This window comes from Cygnus olor, chromosome 1 (assembly GCF_009769625.2).
Source record: "Cygnus olor isolate bCygOlo1 chromosome 1, bCygOlo1.pri.v2, whole genome shotgun sequence".
NCBI classification, from domain to species: domain Eukaryota; kingdom Metazoa; phylum Chordata; class Aves; order Anseriformes; family Anatidae; genus Cygnus; species Cygnus olor.
Window position 1 is genome coordinate 11,837,733 of NC_049169.1, and position 20,760 is coordinate 11,858,492.

Here is a 20,760-nt window from a genome sequence, read left to right on the forward strand (position 1 = left end):
CCTCAGAACTCTATATGTTTGCATTATTCAGTGCAATTTAATATGAATTACAATATGAAAAATGCAGAGAGACATTCCGCTACAACTGTGTGTCAGAATATGCTAAAGAAACGTGGGAGCTTTACTTGCGGACATTACATGGCAACATCAAAGAACAAAAAAGACTAAGTATCTAGAGACTTATGGCACTGAACAGACCATAGCCCAGTCCTGAAAATACTTAAATCTATGAATAATTTAAAATATTACCAGTTAACATGTTTTATAAAACAGTGTCAGTCATTCTGCTGATGTTGAAAACACTATTCAGGCATATGCACTTAAGCGTGTATGGACAATGGACAATTAGACTTCTAGGCTTTTATTGCCTAATATTTTTCCCCTTTAATTCATTAAAAAGATACATTTAAAAATTAAGAAAATAAAATTATGTTTAGAAGAAAGTATATGAAAACATGCTAAATTTAGTAAGAAATATTTTACAGGAATATAGTTTGTCTAGATCAAATGAATATTCATAATTACATGGTTACTTCCATTATTTTTTTTATTTGCAACACAACATTCTCCACATTTCTAGAATAAATGGTTATAAATAATTTTCCACTGTATGTTTCACTCAATAATCTTCTCTTCAAATTTTTTTTTTTTGTTGACAGAGTAAAAGTACCCATGAAGAATACTTTAGAAAAATAGATAAAATTAATCAGAATAAAATTCAGATGAAACATTTTTACTACAGTAAGGTAAATATAGAGATATTGTCTATTATTAGTTCCATGATATAACTGGAAACTTTTATATTGCTGCCTCATGATTCAAGACTTGTTAATTGTGTGATACTACTACTTCCTTTACATAGTTTTGGATGAAAAATACCTAATATTTTTAGAGCTCTTCCTTGATTACTCCAATGTGCTTTACAGGAAAACATAAATTCTGTCAGTAAACGCATGGGAAGCCAGCAAGTCTAGTCAGATTTGAAGCAATTTTGAAATATTTTTAATTTATGTAATATGGCATTGGTATTTCCATCTACTGAAAATTATATTTCTGCAATGAACTACTCAAAAGTGACTCACAATGGAAGGAAGTGGTAGAAGGTGCACTTAGCACAATTTTGGCATTTTAATTTCTGAGATATATTTCAAGGCAAAAAGAGGGAATGTTTCTGCAACCATTAACAGAGCTTGGTTTTTGAAACAGGACTGCACACATAAATTTCAAAAGAGATTTGAATATAGATTAACATTGGAATATAAATTAATACAGTAAGAAAAAAAGAACAGGTTTAAATATTCTTTGTACCTACAAATATTTCAGATTTACCAGTATGTTTGTGTTTAGCAAATAGAAGCTAGGTTAAAGAGACACCAACATCCCTCTCAGAAGCAAAAGATCAGCTTTACTACAAGCATCTTTTTTATCTGGCAACAACATTTAGTACATATGCAATAAAATAGAGAATCAGACCAGGTTAAAGTAAAGCACAACTTTTTCTAATTAAAAAATAACATTGATTTAATTTTAATATTTTCTGATGATTTTCCCTTTTGTAGCTTCATAGGATTAGTTGACTATCTTTGGCATGCATACTACAGTTCAGATACATAACACAATCACTAATTTCCAAAGATTAACAACAATTGAGTTGATCAGCAGATGAAAGTGTGAAATAAGTTTACAACTGATGAATCATAGAATCATAGAATGGTTTGGGTTGGAAGGGACCTTAAAGATCATCTTGTTCCCTGCCATGGGCAGGGACACCTCCCACTAGACCAGGCTTCCCAAAGCTTCATTCAACCTGGCCCTGAATACTTCCAGTCATCACCAACTTCTCTAACAAACCATGCTCAGTGCCTTGCCACCCCCAAGGTGAGGAATTTCTTCCTTATATTTAACCTAAATCTGCCTTCTTTCATTTTAAAGCTACTACCCCTTTTCCTATCTCTACATGCCCTTGTAAAAATCCTTTCCAGTTTTCTTGTACCCTTTAGGCACAGGAAGGCTGCTATAAGGTCTCCCAAGAGTCTTCTCCAGGCTGAATATCAATGAAAATTTTCAAGACACTAGAAAATAATTATTGTAAAAAGGAATGAAAACCAAAAATTAAATACATTTATAGAGGCCAAAGCCCCCAAGGAGAACAGAGCACAAAGTAGTTAAAATATTACCTTGGTTTCTAAACATTTCAGTTTTGACTATTTTTTTCACTCCATCACACAGAACAAAACTACCTTTTAAATCTTAAAACAGATTTTTTTTTTTTGTCTTCTTTAAAATATTGCTGAAATAACTCCAGAAAATTTTGAGAGGAAAATGCATCATGGCTTACATTTTGCCATACATTTGTAAAAGTTTCAGTTTTGACAAGTAATTACCACCTGAAAAGAAAAAAAAAAAAAAAAGAAGAAGAACCTTTATAACTCTTCTGATTTATCCATTCTTTTTTGGTGGAGATTTTTTTTTTCATACTCAGATTCCTCCCACATTCTTCTGCATTGCAGAATCTTTCTAAGTTGAGCCATTCTTTGATATAATGGGGAAAATAAATTTTCCTAGGAAATTCCTTAAATATATTGTTCCAGTTAGTCAGGTTGCCTAAGTATTTTCATAGGAAAAATGCTCGTGTACTTTCAGGTTTTTGAGGGCAGAAATGAAGAGCTCCTGCTTGCTAGAGTAAACATTACAAAGCTCATGCCATAGGAGTTACATTGTACCTCTGGGTCATGAGATACCTTCTATACAGTCATTTCACACCATCTTATCTTAATTACAGGTCCCATGGTTTTCAGACAGGGTAGACTCAAGAATTGGTTCTAGATGACACTGTTACAGCAAAAACAATACTGAAGATTAATCTGAAGCTCCATCATTTCCAAAATCCATCCTCAGCCCAATTCTAAAGAGCTGAAAATGAAAGAAATAAAATTTAAATGCAAAACCAGGTTTTGCCTAAAGAGAACAATATCTATTTATTACCTTGGAATTTAAAATGACAAGCAAAAAAGTGATGAATCTTCAGAATCTCTGAAATGTGATTTAGGTAAGGAATATATGGTCCCCAACTGCAGATATCTTGAACGACTTGGAGTCATTCGTCTTTATTTCAAGCACTGACCTGAGGGAGCCAGGTTAGGAAAGAAGTTGTTTGATATTCCATTTCTTGGGAGGACACTTCCAAAGGGTTGCTTAGCTTTCAGGTGGACTCCAAAGAGCACAGATGACAACAGAACAAGTATGGTCCCAATTAAAGTAGGGTATAACAAAACCAGCCTCCTACAATAAGATTCAGTGTTGAGATTTGCTGGCAAAATGGTGACAACGATAAAGACTTTTCTTCTTCCAGCTCTGAAGATGGGGTTGCAGTAGCCAGAAAGAGCAAAATGTCAGGGTATGATTCATTTCAAACCACCAAAAATATGAGGAAAAAATGTGGCATAATTTACAATGGAATACTAATCTATTGTTTTGCTCTGCCTGGAACGTTTTCTAGTTCATTCTTAAGGAGGGGTGTAATTAAGTGTCCTCATGTTTCGTACTAATGGAGACAGGGGACTGATTAGATTATGTCTGTGTGTTTCTGTTAGAGGCAGGGGCACAAAGCCATCAGGAAAAATATGAAACCAAAATGCAACAAATATGAAAAGCTATGATACTGTACAGGCATTTCTGGCATGGAAAGCATCCTTGGCACTGCCCGGAAAGAGCCTAAGAACCACATGGAGGGGAGCGGCTTCTTGGCTTTGTTCCTGCTGTGTTGGCAGAAGCAGGGTTTTGTCTGGAATTTCTGTAAATAGGCAGGGTTTCATTCAAAAGCAGATACTTCCGATTATGATTTTTTCATCTTCATGGAAATAATCCCTGAATCCCGCTGAATTCTGGTAAAATTGCAAAGTCAAAGGAGGTAGAGTATCTTCCTATTCATGTATGTTTAATTACACATTCATACACTTTACATTTTATTGAAACTGCTACATCCATAATTTATTTTAATCCGTATATTTAATACAACTAAAATGCTATTACTGAATCATTTCCTCTGTAAAATTTAAAACCCTTCTACTGTTACTTTTTAAAGCACATTGAGGCCCAGGGCACTGTCTCATAACCTTTGGATTTCTTTAACACATTCTAATGGGAACTGGAAACACTTTCATAGCTACATATGCTGTTAAACACTAACTTAATATTATAGCTGAGTATACAAGTAGCTACAGAGAATAAATTTTCATGTGCTTTTTTTGAAGAGGATGATTGTAAGAAACAATTTGCTGTTAAGGCACAGACTTCATATTTATGAAGTAGACATGCTTACAGGTCATTTATTTAAATATCTTAGCAATAAAAATAAAATGCTGTATTATTCCCATTGACCTATTTCACCATCATACTATTTTAGATAGTGTTTCTGTAAAATGGTCTAAAATAAAAAGCTTCACAAACAGACACGAATATATGTAGCAACATCTGGTTAGTTATTGCTGTTCTTTGGTCTGATACAGGTAATAGGAGCAAGATGAATGAATTTTTAAGCAGTTTAGTACAATTACACTGCCAAAAGCATCATATGTTATAATAAGGTGAACACTGAGAAAAATTTATGTTAAACTCAACAAATGCAGTACAGCAGTCATACAAATTTGATGAAGAGCTCCATCTTTTAAGATAAAAGCATGTTACATTTCTGATTTTGAAACATACTGAAATAGTACTGGATGCATTTTATCTTGTGCTTCAATATATTCCTTAGAAATGGTAAAATCACTCAGAGCAGTGTCCAAAACTTTAGGCAACTTTGTTTGTTAAAAGACAGAAAAGGTAGCACAGGTTGCAAAATGAGCAGTTTATTTCCCATGAAATCCTTGACTATCCAGGGAAAACACAACCCCATTCACTTCCAAACCTCCCCAAAATACACTTCAAACTGGAAATAGGCTGTGGTGCTTGACAACAGGCGCAGCTCAAACTGAAGTGCTGCATGGCTTTACTATCCTCATCTGCTTAGGTGCCCTGTGGGAATTCCTAAGCAAATGCATCCACCTGATGCTGCCTGACACTGCCAAGTGGGAAGGCTGGCATGGACAACTCTGCCATGTGCCACTGCAGAAAAATGCTCTTCTTCTCTGGCTTGGATCTACACCTGTGGTGGCATTCGTATAGCATGATCAACATTACTGACTTAAAATCTAGCAATTTAGTCCAGGTAAGTCTAAAAAATGCAGAGCTCTCTATTGGCTCGATGGTGCAGCTGACCAAAAGCTATCCCTTGCAGAAAATACTCTACCTTGTGCTGGAAGCATTCTGGTGGTGCTGTTGCACTTTGCTGGAAAAAAAAAAAAAAAAAACAAACCCTCTGATTTCCAGCTAAATGAGAATGCTTTACAAGGCATTTCTCATTCATGGTAACAGTAGGAGAGAAATCAATAGCATATTCACAGCTGATCCGCAGCAGTTCACATTCTTGCTCCTTTTAAAAAAAAAAAAAAAAAAAAAAAGCCATGCCACGCTGAGGAGTCCCTTGGTCTGGTAACTTCATTATCCAGCACTAGTCCCAATTACAGAAGGTTGAAAAGGTGAACAGAGCCCAGTCTCCAATGCCACAGAATATCCTGTTCTCCAGTTTATTTCAGTGAAAGTCAGGGATGTTGGATATTGCATTTTTAAGCCATATCTACCTTGAGGAAGTGGCATACTGCTAGCTTAGTAACAGTACTTGTTGGTTATGCTATTAGCCATCCAATGTGAGGGTAGGCTAAACTTTGATGCTCTGTCCTAATATTTACCTTGCAAGTAAGTGTATGCAAACACCACAAATCATTGTGTCCATACTAGGATGTGAACTTAAGCTAGCTAACACATATTGTCTTGGCAAGGACAGGACTTATTCTTCCTTCCTGTTTCCCAGTTTGTGCTGTTTTCCCACTTGTAATTATGATCTCTTATAGCCCATCTTCACCATTAGGTAGTCTGGAACTCATTACTACACAATGCAGCAATGCTTCTGCCAAGTGCCAGTGCAAGAGAAATGTTACCACATTTCCGGTTTGCACAGAAATCGAGTTCTGCTAATAGTGGGACCTGGTAATTTTTACAGAAGCCCCAAACACTAATTATCAGTGTGTCCTCATATATGCAGGGTTAATTTCTCTTTCTGAACAAAAGCATAGGTGACGTTGCTCACCTCAATGACTCATACTTTTCTCTGCTCTCAGAACACAGACAGCTGTGAAGTGATACAACAGAGGAGTTGTGCTATCATTCTTCTCTTTTACACAATTTGATCCCAGAGCACAATGTACTGATATTATCCTTTATATCTATTACAACACATAGAAGATGAATATGAATATCCGTTCCATAGGGTGTTTTATAGCCCCCTAGTAACATATCCCTGTTCACTGAAGCTGAAAAGCTTAATGGACAAGGAAAAACTGTATCTCCAATTTATAAAAGAACCAAGTTACAGAACAGATAAGTAACTTTCTAAGCTCACACTTGAGGACTGTGATAGGCAAAAAGCTCTAAACTTCTGTTTTTTAATCAAGAAACATCTTTCCTTTTTAAGAAAAATCTTCTGCTGAGGGATTTGGCAAGTTGAGTGATCCAGATTTAGAGAATTTCTAGCTGATGATTGTGAGAAATGAGGTTTGCTCTCTTCTAGTGGTAAAATTTGCAGTTTATGAATACAGGGATGCATGACACAGCATCTCTCACCATTACCTGGCAGTTCACATAAAGCCCTTTATGTAGCAGGGAGGCTGAGCAGACTCAACAAGATTCAAAGAACTGTGATATGGAACAAAAAGTGGCAAGAGAGGAGTGAAGAGTTGTGAACTCTTTTCAGAACTCTGTAAAAAGCTTCTCTAAGCTATTTCACTTAGATAAGAGAAGGCTGAGGGGAGATCTTATCAATGCATGTAAGTACTTAAAGGGAGAGTGCAAAGAGGATTGAAACAGGCTCTTTTCAGTGGTGCCCAGTGATGGATAAGAGGCAATAGGTACAAACTGAAACACCAGAGGTGCCATGTGAACATCAGGAAGCACTTTACAGTGCAGGTGAGTAAGCGCTGGCACAGACTTCCCAGAGGGGCTGTGGAGTCTCCCCACTTGGACATCTTTGAAAGCCACCTGAACATTGTCCTGGGCAACCTGCTCTATGCGTCCCCTACTTGAGCAGGGGGGTTGGACTAGATGACAAGGTCCCTTCCAACCTCAACCAGTTTGTGATTCTGTGACTGTGAATGGAGAGACCCTCAGAGCATGATGCCACATACAGACACAGACAGATGCAACATAGCCTCCAGGACTGAATGCGCCTGGTTGACCCAATACAAGGCAGCAGCACACCCTGTGCTCAGATGGAACCAGGAAGCTCTATTCTTGCTGCCATGGGAGAGGGGTATTTTCCACTCGGGCTGAGCAGGAAAACATGAAGGCAGCAACGGACACTTGGAAATGAAAGGGAACTGCCTCAACCTCAGGAGGATGGTCTCCTCTTCTCAGCTGCTTGGTGAAGGCCAGGCGCACACGAGTGCCTCTGGAGGCAGTGCAGCCATTCACTGTTCCCCTGTGGGACAAGGGCTGAGTCCACGCTGCAGGCACCCCAGATGGAGCCCAGGAATCAAGGAGAAATCAGGCTGCTGAGAAGCTCTGTGGCAGCATGGCAAGGTTGACAAGGCCGTCTGTTCTTCCCCTGTAAGGCACCCCTCAGCCCCTGGGGAGATACTGCCCCATCTTGCCCCTATACCAGTCCTGTGGTGCATTTACCCCACCTCTTCCCTCCCCAGAAGCCACCACTTTGTAAACCACCACACACCTGTGCCCTTAGGCAAGCCTGTGGTTGGCTGGCAGGACCCGAGACCCTGCCCGCTTCACCCAGGTGCACTCAGGGTAGGCACCCCATCATGCATGCTGCATGTGTTTCCGTGATGCTCTGTCATTCTCTGGTGGGCAGTTTTTGGAACCAACACACCCACAGGAGCTCAGGCCTCCCTCTGGTTGGCCACCCCCTTCCCTTGCATTGGGAGTTGCTCACATCTAAAGATATGTCCATTGAAATATACATACATATTTGTTTTTCTCCACATAAATATCTATAGGTACACTGGCGAGAAAAGAAAGGCCAAGGAGAGTGTACCCGCTCTGATAAATGGTGAGGGAGAACTGGCAACGGCAGACATAGAGACGGCTGAGGTATTCAACAACTTCTTTGCCTCAGTTTTCACTGAGGCCTCCCATGTCTCTGGAAACGTCGTTTTCCTGATCCTGTAGATGGAGGCTGGGGAGCAAAGTTCCTCCCTTAGTAAGTGAAGAGCAGGTTTGAGACCACCTGATACAACTGAACAGGTGCAAGTCTATGGGACCCGATGCCATGCATCCCAGGGTCCTGAAGGAACTGGGTGATGGAGTTGTCAAGCCTCTCTCCATCATATTTGAAAAATTCTGGCAGTCAGGTAAAGTCCCTGGTGACTGGAAAAAGGGAAACATCACTCCCATTTTTAAAAAGATGTACTAGAGACACACAGAATCATATCAAACATATTTTAACTATTTGTTTATTTAACCTTTGTGCATACTCTGATATCTGGAGGTGGATGCCATGCCACGGCTGCTGCAGAAGACAACTGATCCTAACACAAAGGCCTGCATAGACCTCTTTAGTTATTTAATCAGTCTTTGAACACACTTTTATTGCAGATTTTCATAATCATTCTAATGACTGAAACAGCATTCCAAATTATTTTAATAGCCTGATGATAAATTATTGGAATGACTTAATTTTTCATGTTATGAAATAATATTTATCCAGCTGTTACTAACAGGCTATATGAGTGAAGATACAAACCTCTTGTAGTTTTTAAAGTCACTTTTCAATGATTTAGATTGTCTGAGACAACCTTTGGGATGGAATCATGTACAGAAAATAGTTTTATTCTTATTAATGTGAACTCATTAAGAATATCTGCCTGATTCTTGCACAGCTCAGTTTTCCTCTGAACACCCCAGCTTTCTTATAACAATGGATCTGTGGAACTGAATTTCATATTATCTTTATGGCACTGATCACTATGCTGCTAATCTCAGGAGAGAGTCAGCTTCTGCTCCCAACCATAAATCTGGCATGTTGAACCTGGATCAAGATCTGTATCTGATGTCAACTGACGTCTCTATTATAACCAATAATTTTCTGATTTGCCAGTGAGATAACCCTTGATAATATGTAGCAGGAGAGTCAGTGAAAGAGTATTATAACTCACAGGAAAAGCATTTACAATATTACTTAAAAGTGAAAGAAGGTATTTTTTCCATTACTCAGTAGATTTCTTTCTGTCTTGTCAATGGCAAGTGTCTCTTTCCCATCCTCTCAAACTTTTTTTCCAGTTTTTCATGGATAAAAAGGGATAATGTACAATGAATAATGTACAATCAGAAAGCAGGGAGGCACACCGTAAAGCTCATGAGAATACAATAAAATAGAATATGAAGATCAGATCAGATTAGAATTTATAGACAAAATGATTGCATAGAAGGAAATGAATTGTAATATTCATTTGCAATTCTGTGCCAGGAAAATGGAAAATTTACAATACAGTGCTAAATTCTGAGAGGTAATACCAGAGGCTTGGGGACTTTTGAGAAGAAAACTTATGAATCATTAGAGGTAGCTGTCATTTTTTGACAGCTGGTACCAAAGTGCCTACAGTGTATTAGAAATAGAAGCCTGGGAATCTTCTTAGGATGTGGAAAATTGTAGTAAAATTGCTTATATTGATATGAATGGAGGGAGAATGTGAACACGGTGCAAAATACCAGCAGGAAAAGGATTATAAAAATTACATGTGTTGTGGAAACCTGCAATAACAGGTCATCAAGACCCTAGCACACATCTACTTGCCATTTCTCAGGACAACCAGATAAGAAGCAGAGACAGTGACTAAATTTTGATGACTCACAGTGGTGGGGTGGAACTGTTAACCAGCTGTTAATCAGCTCCTGAAGGACACAGTGAGACATATCTGAAACTAGCATGCTCCTAAAAAGAACCTGATAGGTGTGGCATGGGGCTCAAAAACGGATGGCCCTGGTCTTCTCCAGCACAGGAAGGGGATTCAGCAGAAGCAGCATGTCCTGAGGGGCAGACAGCAACTGGCAAAGCCCCATCAGGGTGAGGAGGCACTATGATCTCTGCTACTAAGTGCTGATGGCCTTCACTAGCCTCTCTAATAACTCCTGCCTGCCACCTCTGCTGTGCCCCTTCCCCTTTCCTTGGCTGTGCTCCTGGACAGGAACATGAATAGTGCACCCCACTGACTTCTTCATCCTATCTCAGTCAGCCCAGAGTTTTGGAGCTCCCTATAAGGTCGCTGTTGGCCCAAGGAGAAGGAAGCACGTGCAGCACCAGGATGCACCCCATGTTGGTCTCACATGGAGCTAGTAGCTCCCCACAACCATGGGCAGAGAGATGTCCAGCACTCACCCTCTGTGCAAAATTCATCTGGAAGTGGAGTTTCTGAATCACAGGTCCATCTGCCTGCTCTTCTGGTCCATGCAGTCTCTTCTGGAACTTTTTCTTATTGTCCTCACACGTTCTGTTTCTGTTGGCATTTTGTGCTGGATTTCCATTTCAGCTGACCACGGTGCCTGTGCCTGGCATCCCCGAGCAGAGCCCCAGGAGCTCCACAGTGTCCTTTGGGGTGGGGACCAGCAGGGCCCTCTGAGGCCTTGTCTCTTCTTTGTCCAGCCAGGAGTTGTGCAGGGCCCCTTGGTGGCCTTCTGGGACAGTTCTGCAGCCCTGGATCATTTTAGTTGTTATCTATTGTATACCTACACTTTTAAGGATATATATATTGAATTTATATATGTTTCATTATGTTATATATCTAAATATCTAGAGATATAAAATGTACACACAAATATAATACGTATCTATACATATTTGTACAACCACTTCTATGTGAATTTATATACAAACGTACTTATATATTTATATATTGAAAAATAAATATAGATGTATATATAAATAAATATATTTTATATAGGAACACTTTCTTGCATGGAAAATGGGCAGACAATCAGACAGTTTCAAAAAATGGTGACCAACCAATCACCAACCAGTAAGAACAGTTGGGATACGAGGTGCTGGGCTTGGTGGTGCACTGGGCAGCACCCCTGCCACCTCCACGCTGAGCACGCTGAGATGTGCCTGGAGACTCTTCCATGAGACTAACCTGTGCTCTGGTATCAGCCCCTGGCAGCTCTGGAATGCGAAATAAACACTCTCATTATCCAGCCATCTCTCCAAAATTTCCTGACACTTAAAAAGCCTTAATTTGCTTAATTTTACTTTGCAAATATTACCTATTTGACTGTAGTAAGTGACCCTGCAACAGGCCAATCGCTGTAATTGCTTCTGTCAGTTGTGTTGCTTTCTTCATCTGCAGTGTCTGGGGGCTAACCCCAGATGCCTCACATAAGTCAAGGGAAGCATTTATTAATGCTTGGAGGTTGCTGCATACTGCTTGCTCTCCAGCTCTTGGCCAAGACAGGAAAATTAAGAAACATATTCCTGTCTGTGGTTTACATCTCTCACTGGACACACCTGAACTGCACCTGCTTTTGCTGAATGTTGATGTGTTTTGTATGGAGTACAACACTGCCAGGAGGAAATATTATTTTTTAGTCTAAAAGTAAGGAAGTTTTCCAGTTACATGAGGGAAAGGGATTCAGATCAGACAGAAAATTATATCAAGTTGTTTGCTTGAACTCTGGATGCATATGACCACAGCAGGGATACAGACAACAAGGTGTAAATTGGTCTCTGTCTCTGCTCTTCATTTCTTTTCCTTCTTGGCTGTAAAGCAAGAATTAACCTTGAATTTGCTGCTTAAGAACTGGAAAATGGACACAGCTGCGAATCCCCAAAGGAGATATCCATGTCCACCTAGCCAAGGTTTAGCGTTCAGCATCATTCATGAGTGCAGTAGCTTTACTGCTGCTTGATTACATTGCTACCTTTTTCTTTGTATAACAAATGTGTTAAATGTTTTTCACCTAGGATATTGTTGGGCACTAAACATTTTTGGGTGTTTAGAAAACCACTAGGCAAAGGTAATGAAGAAACCCATTGAGGACTATAAGACATGAAGACACCTGCAAATCTCTGTGGTGTAAATTACTAGAGGCTGGGAGTTATTTGCCCTGTTCCTATGCTCTTCATCACTGCTGCTGTCTAGTGTCAGAGGAAGGGTCCCAGGCCAGAAAGGGACCTGGCCAATTACAGCAATTCTTAGGTTATACTGATTTGTCGCTTTCATCTATATGGCATCAGTTTTAAAAACAGTTATTTTATGATTCCTATTCTTTCCAAGTAGGTATTCATCATGGTAGCATTCCTCACAGTAAAAAACAACACAGCATCATATTTATTTACATATTTATTTTTCAGAGCTGCATTCACATACAGCAGTACCATGTCACTGCAGCATTTAAGTTTTCATTGGCATTGCGATCCGATGAAGATGAGTTGTAACTCCTGATTTGGTTTGATTTATTGTGTTGAGCTATACTTTGTTTCTGCATGACCATGAGGAAAAGCTTGTTAAAGTGGAGACATGGCACAAGGGATGTGTCAGCTACCAGGCAACCAGCAGCCAGGGAAATTCCCCCAGCTTTGGGGTCTCACTGCCTGCTTGGAACATAGCCCAGTACTATCAGTCCTGTCAACAAATATGGGCCAGATTTATGTCAAATATAAAACCCATGTGAAACTAATTAGATTCAAGTGAAATTCAGTGGTTGTGGTATGGGGATAGTTAGAGCTTGAAATTCAAAGTAGAATTTAGCAAGTTGAACATACATGCAGAGAATGTGAGAAATAATTGCATTAGCTACTGTCTGCCCAAACATAAGCTTTCTCAACTTGTTTTTTGACTCCATCCCTAAATAGATATTCATTTGCTTAAGGCATTACATGTAAGAGTCTCAAATACATTCTCATCTTGTTTGACTGCATAGCCATCATTCCTTTCAGTGCCCAGACAATTTTGAGTAGGTTTACTCTGCTATATTGATTTCTGCTTGACTTATCTATACAGTATACTTCAGACTCAATGTATGGCTTACGTTCTGTAATAAAAACAAAGTTATTCATATGTGACCAAAAACTGAGCTTTATGGTATAACTAGAAGTTTCATTTTCTTAAGTAATTTGTATTTCTTCGTCTCTCTAGCAGCTCTATGATCCTAGCTCATCCTAAAGCTTTCCTAACAGAAATACTTAACTGTGACACCTACATGTTTTGATACCATAGAATCATAGAATTATTTTGGTTGGTAAAGACCTTCAAGACCGTCAAGTCCAACCATATACCTAACACTAAAAGTCCACCCCTAAACTATTTCCCTAAGCACCACTTCTATGCGTCTCTTAAATACCTCCAGGTGACTCCACCACCTCCCTGGGCAGCCTGTTCCAGTGCCTTGATCACCCTTTCTATGAATAAACTCTTCCTAGTATCCAGTCTAAACCTCCTCTGGTGCAACATGAGGTCATTGCCTCACATCCTATCACTTGTCACCTGAGAAAATAGACCAACACCCTCCTTGTGACAACCTCCTTTCAGGTACTGGTAGAGAGTTATAAGGTCTCCCTTCAGCCTCCTTTCCTCCAGACTAAACAGCCCCAGTTCCCTCAGCTGCTCCTCAGGTGTCTTATTTTCTAGTCTCTTTGCAAGCTTAGTTGTTCTTTTCTGAACAAGCTTGAGCAACTCACTATCTATCTTGTAGTGAGAGGCCCAAAATTGAATACTGTGCTCAAGGTGTAGTCTCCCCAGTGACAAATACAGAGGGACAATCACTTCCCTAGTCCTGCTAGTCACACTACTACTGTTGCAGGCCAGGATGCTGTTGGCCTTCTTGGCCACCTGAGCACACTGCTGGCTCATATTCAGCCATCAACCAGTGCCCCCAGGTCCTTTTCTGCCAGGCAACTTTCCAGCCACTCTTTCCCAGACCTATATCCCTGCATGGGGTTGTTGTGCCCCAAGTGCAGCTCTCGACATTTAGCCTTGTTGAATGACATACAACTGGATGCAGGCCATCAACTTACCCTATCCAGATCCCTCTGCAGAGCTTTCCTACGCTCTAGCAGATCAACACTCCTGCTTAATTTGGTGTCATCTGCGAACATACTGAGGATGCACTCAATCTGTTCATCAAGATAAATGATAAAGGTACTAAAGAAAACTGGCCCCAGTACTGAGCCTTGGGAAACACCACTTGTAACCAGCTGCCAACTCTATTTAACTCCATTCACAACAACCCTTTGAGCCAGGTCATCCAGCCAGTTATTTTACCCTGAAAACAGTACATCTGTCCAAGCTATGAGCAGCCAGTTTCTCCAGAAGAATCTGTGGGAAACAGTATTGAATGCCTTGCTAAAGTTCAAGTAAATAACACCTACTGCCTTTTCCCCATCCACTAAACAGGTCATCTTGCAATAAAAGGAGATGAGGTTAGTAAGGCAGGACCCACCTTTCATATATGCATTCTGACTGGGTCTGATCACCTGGTTGTCCTGTACGTGTCATGTGATGGCACTCCAAGATGATCTGCTCCATGACCTTCCCTGGCACTGAGGTCAGACTGATAGCCCTGTACTTCCCCGCATCCTCCTTCCTGCCTGTCTTGTAGATGGGAGTCACAGTCTGGAATCTCCAGTCAACTGGGACCTCCCCAGTTAACCGGGAGTAGTACCATCATGTGCATGATTGTCTTACACATCTCCAATAAAAGCATGAGCTGGAAATGAGATTCAAATAAATGTAAGATTCAATAAAGAATATGAAAAGCAGAAGCATCCCTTGATTAACAGAGCTTTAAGCTCTCAGTATGCTTAAATATTTCCCTATTCTTCTAAATCTTTTATTGCCTCATTGCTGCCTAGGTGGGAAGTTAAAGCTCTTTACGACTCTGAAATGGAAAATTCTGAAGCTTTCCAAATCAGAATTTTATTTTAAAAGTTTTTGCACAAAGTCTGTATACAAAGGTTGTAATATTAATGGGCATTTTCAATGTCACTCTGATTTGCATGAAAATAGGAAAGTAAGACATGAGCAAAAAATGTAGACTCTTCTGAAAAAATAGACTCTGGTTTCCATATTTATTAAGAAATAGAAATATTCATATTAAAAATCTGAAATATTTAAAATATAAAATATTTCCATTAAGATGGGAAGCGACCATTATGGAAAATATCAAGGAAAATTGCTTCTGTGTTACTCTGTCAGACGGATCAAGACCACACACATGCTCTCTCCTGCTGCGATGCTCAGTAACAAAGTGATTTTGAAATAATTTGATGTCTTTTGTTGTCTCTATGCCTTAAAGTTGCAGAACAGTTTGCATTGTCAGCATGGCTAACCAATTATATTAGCCATATTTGTTCCACAGATACTTTGAAATTCTGAATTGTGAAGTTATTTCCATTCAAATTATTCTAGTTCGTCCTTAAGACAGAAGTTTCTTGTTACGTCCACTAAAAACTTACCAAATTATTAACTTTCTCTGCAAGCTAGTTCTCTCTGGATGAGAATAGCTAATGGCAGCTCCAAATCTGTCAATTAACTTGTAAGACTTTATGGATAAATATGATCTTCACTTTGTATATTTTACAGTGCATTTTAAATAATAAGTCTTAAAGAAATCAACTATAATGTGACTGGAGGACAAGCATAAATCTCCCCAGTGAACAACAGAGTATTTAAAGTATAGTTCCACCATTTTACATAAAATTAGTATACATTTTTATATATTTCTAGCAATGATATTTTGGGTGTAGCCTTACTCCAAATGTAGGTAAAGAGGAAAGATTTTAAGTGTCATTATGATTTATCAGATTGTGGAAACACAAACTGATCTATGAAAAGCAAATGCCCAGATGACCTGCTATTCTCACAGCAATATTGAGCCAGTCAGGACAGGGGTATGATACAGCCTGAATCAGCTGAGAAATCAGGTCATAGTAGCAATACAGTACCATGAAATAGCACACATGCACTTCCATTTTGATAAAATGAATAGACCTGTGCATGAACAAGTTACTAAAAAGCAAATCAAATGCCTGAAGAGCTGTGAAAAAATTGGGAACAAGACTTTTTGAATAACTGCCCACAAATCATTCATACAATGAAAGAGCTCTACATACAATGCACAAAAGTACATGCAAAATTCCTCTGCCACTTATTGTACAATTTATTTAAGCTTGTTCTTATTAATGGTATGTCAGACATATGTCTTCTTTCAGCAGGTAATGGAGGTTGGGACTCCACACTGAGCTTCAGAAGTTCTGCCAATGTGATTTCTGTGTTTCAGGTGTATAATAAAGTGTGCAAATGTTAACAGCCTCAAAGTGCATCTGCTATCTGGCATTTATAAAGTTCACCAGGAGTGCTTAAACTTTTTCATCTGAGATGGGATGGTACAACATTCCCCCTGATTTACAAGATCCATTTATCAAGACCAACACCTGCTGCAACACATATATCAGCCAAGGTCACTATTTCATCCAGTACTCTGCCATATCCCTTGACTTTCTAACTTCTACTACCTTTCTACAGTATCATCTGAAAACAGCTTTTTTCATTTTCCTTCATAACTATGCCTAATTCACATTTCCAGAAGCTATATCACAGGAGGATCATTCTCTTCCACTTTGCAAATAAGCAGGAAACTCTCCCATCAGTGCCTGGGGAAGATATACCTAATAACTTGAATTAGTATTAATAGAAGTTGCCAGCATGGATCTCCATGCATTTTATTGAGAGAGCAGACTTCAAATTGGACTCTGAAAGTTTTCATTTATTTTTAATTGTGAGAGTAAACCCATCCAAAAATCCAATGGAAATTTTACTTCCTTTCTAAACTGTTTCTGGATGAAATGGTAGCACCTTCCTAAGGGAATAAAATATGAGTCAATATTTTGAAGCCAGATACTTTCCAATAATAAGAACTATGAAAGCATACTTCAATACAAAAAGGAAAAAGGATGAAAAGAGAAAATGAAAATGCTGTTAGATCTGTAGCAAACTCCTGCTTTTAAATTATGATATTAATTGTTAAAATGAGTAGTACATTTTTAATTTACACCATTTCACGTATCAGTATAATCTGACCTGCCATAAAGATTATGCTTTTCTGGCTAATACAAAATGTTCTTGTCAAAGAACACGTTGCTACCCTGATGATTAAAATATATCACCTCAGTTATGCCCTTCAAACTACCTTCCTGACAGAGTGAAGTCATTGTCACACTTCCCAATTGTTTTGATTCATTCAATGTCCCTTGTACATTGGAAGCAGTCTGTCAGCATTGTGAAATGGCTGGTGTGATACTGAAAGCTTGTCAGAGACATTCTGCAGACACAAGTAAGAAAATTCATTGAATAGTGTTGCCATGGGTAGTGGAAAAACTGATTTTGTGGGTCTTTTTACTTACTGATTTATGCACGGACCTCTGGAAATACCGAGGTAATCGGCAGAACAACAAACTACTTGGAAAGTTTAGGACTTCCAGAGGAGGGCCATAAAGTTGATCAGAGGGCTGGAACTCTATGAAGAAAAGCTGAGAGATCTGGGGCTGTTCAGCCTACAGAAGAGAAGGCTCCGGGGTGACCTCATTGCAGCTTTTCGGTACTTAAAGGGGTCTTATAAGAAAGATGAAGAGCAACCTTTTTCTCAGTCAGATAATGACAGAACAAGGGGGGATGGTTTTAAACTAAAAGAGGGGAGATTTAGATTAGAGGTTAGGAGGAAATTCTTCACTCAGAGGGTGGTGAGGCACTGGCACAGGTTTCCCAGAGAAGCTGTGGATGCCCCATCCCTGAAGGTGTTCAAGGCCAGGTTGGAAGCGGCCCTGAGCAACCTGATCTAGTGGTGGCATCCCTGCCTATGGCAGGGAGGTTGGAACTAGGTGACCATGAGGGTCCCTTCCAACCTGAACCTTTCTATGATTCTACGAAAAAAAAAAAAAAAAAGCAGCAATATAAATGACATCAAGACACATTAGCAAATCACCTACAGCTAGCATCCATGATTTACAAATGAAGTTAATATCACAAATAGTTGAAATCATTTACTATCCTTTTTGGTAAGCAACATCAGCCACCCTCCTGGGTCAGAAGGATGTTATGCTATTTCCCCCATGCTTTTGGAGAGGTAACTGAGAGTGATATTTGCACTGGCAGATTGTTTTTATAAGTCTTTGCAAGGGGCTCAGAATGAAGAAGCAAGCTGAAAATTTAAACCATTATGGTCAACCCAAAATGCATGAAATGAAGATAGGTTTGGCCTGATGCTCTATAATTAAAGAACTGTGGGCTTTCAATCAGAGAAAAATGTCATCTCATTCACTTATTAGGTGCCAGAATAACTTAGCTTCATTTCATGGTTCTTGCACATAAATTGCACTTAGATTGATCGGTATGGAGAATTTCTTCAGTGTTGTACATAGCAATTTCTGTTATAGCAATTCCTTTGGGTTCTAAGGAGAAATAGAGTCATCTTAGCTGAAATATAATCACTAGGTATACCATGGCTATGCTACACCAGTCACTTTCATTTTCAGGTGCATGCTTTATGGTTGAGAAATGCCAGGGAACAGGCAGGTGGATGGTTCACAAAGGTTTCATCCCTTCTCTTTCACTGGTGGGAAGTAGAGTCCCACATTCACAGTGTATATTGAGAAGTGGGAGGAGGGGGGTGTGCTATTTATTGTTAGTGCCATTGTGGGAAGACTAAGGCAAACAGATGGGCTTTGCTGTTTTGACATGAAGCTCATTAGATCTGATATTATTTGTCCATCTTAAGGAAGGCATCTCTATGGTCAACATTGGGGTGCCAAGATAAGGTGCCAAAATAAGCTTTTATAAGAGTTCTCAGAGGTAGACACCTAAATTTCACACATAATGCATGGGTAGACTCCTCAAAGAGGAATCCATTTAATTGTATCAATTTCCTTGAAAATTAAGGCATTTGTATTGCTTATGCAGGAGCTGAAGAACTTAAATTTGAACAATGAAATCTGAAAATTATGTACAAAATCTCCAGTTCTCTCAAATACTTTTGACATCTCTTGGACATCTTTAGTGCTATGTTCTGCAATTAACATGAAAGTGTCTGGTTGTGACAAGATAGGATGCCAACAAAGATTTTTGTTATAACCATGTGTCATAACCTAGACAACAGAACCAGAACATAATGAAAATCCGATGTGCAAAACTCAGGCAGAATAGCTAAGAGGAAATGTGTTGTCTTAGCCATATCTGTGGGTAAAATGTGCCTCAAAGTTCTGTAAAGTTCTCTCCTGTAGAGAGGAGTGTTCTCATCAGTCAACTCAGGCATCTGCTTCAGGTGAAATCCAGAGCAGATAAATATGGAAGCCAAATTTTCTTTGAAGTCAGTAGTAAGAAAATAGGTGCCCCTCTCAAAGGCAGCTGAGTCTACCCAAATGTGATTCTTAAATCCAAGTTATGTCAATGGCTCTGTATAATCTTTCGGCTATCAAAGAGATTCAGGAAAGATACTGGAGGAGGGAAAAGACATCTCAGTCTTGGATATAGACAAAATTCCTTACCTTTAGCCCCCTCAAAATATTCTTAATCAAGAAAAAACAAAAATGTCCAAAGTCTATACTGACTCCTCTGCAAGACCTCATTAGTAATGATGAATACATGGTTATGACATCTGATAGATCAGTGGCATATTTTTTGTTAAAGTAGGTTGTGGGTTAATACACAGAGTAAAACCATATTCCTTTAGTTAATATTGCAACCAGAGATTTTTACATTTCATTATAAATCATTAATTTAATCAGTATGTTTTTTAAATGATCATTACATTCCTCTGTTTGCTTAAACTCTGACTTTTTTTCCTTTTACGTATTTATTTTGGGATTGATCTACTTCTCCTCAGAGGCAAAACGGTGATTAAACAATAACTTATAAGAAAATTATCATTATTATTTACTGGTCCATATTCTGAAAAATTACACAAATTGTATTCAGTTAACATACTGTCACTCCTTTTTACACTGAGATCTCTAAGCTTATTTTCATTTCTTTTGGAGTAGCTACTTACCAGATTATGTATCACTGTTGCAGTAAAGGTCTCAAAATTTAGCTAATTATTTCCTGTTTGCTTTGGGTAAAATGGATGCTTGATATTTTCTTTTGTGAAGAATATAATTATATGCCATAGCTTCCATTTAGTTTCATATTCATTTCTATTCAAATTAGTTTGTGGACTCTTCTACTTTAACAAAATCTGTCAAAGGATTTTAGGTGATTCAACTCAAATTTAGCCACTGAAATGAAAAATGAGAAAGTCATCACTGGTAATATTTGCTTCAGAAAGTAAAATGGGAGAAATGTGAATATTTTGGTATTAAAATGCAGTCTAATAATTGAAGTCCAGATGAAGTGCTTTCACAGACGAATCAAACTGTGTAAACTGCTAAACTGTGAGCAGGTGCTCATGTGTTGTTTTGTAGGACAAAAATCTCTAAAGACCTAACACATTCCCAGAATGTCTGAGAAATGAAGAGGTAAGGATTTAATTCAAATCTATACTCCACAAGCAAAGTCTTTACTGTATATCATCTTGATTTCTCTGCTTGATCACGGAGAACTAGCTGCTGATCTGCCTCAGAAGTGATGCAGAACAATGATCTTGACAGAGCAGATCTGGAGAGACGTGATG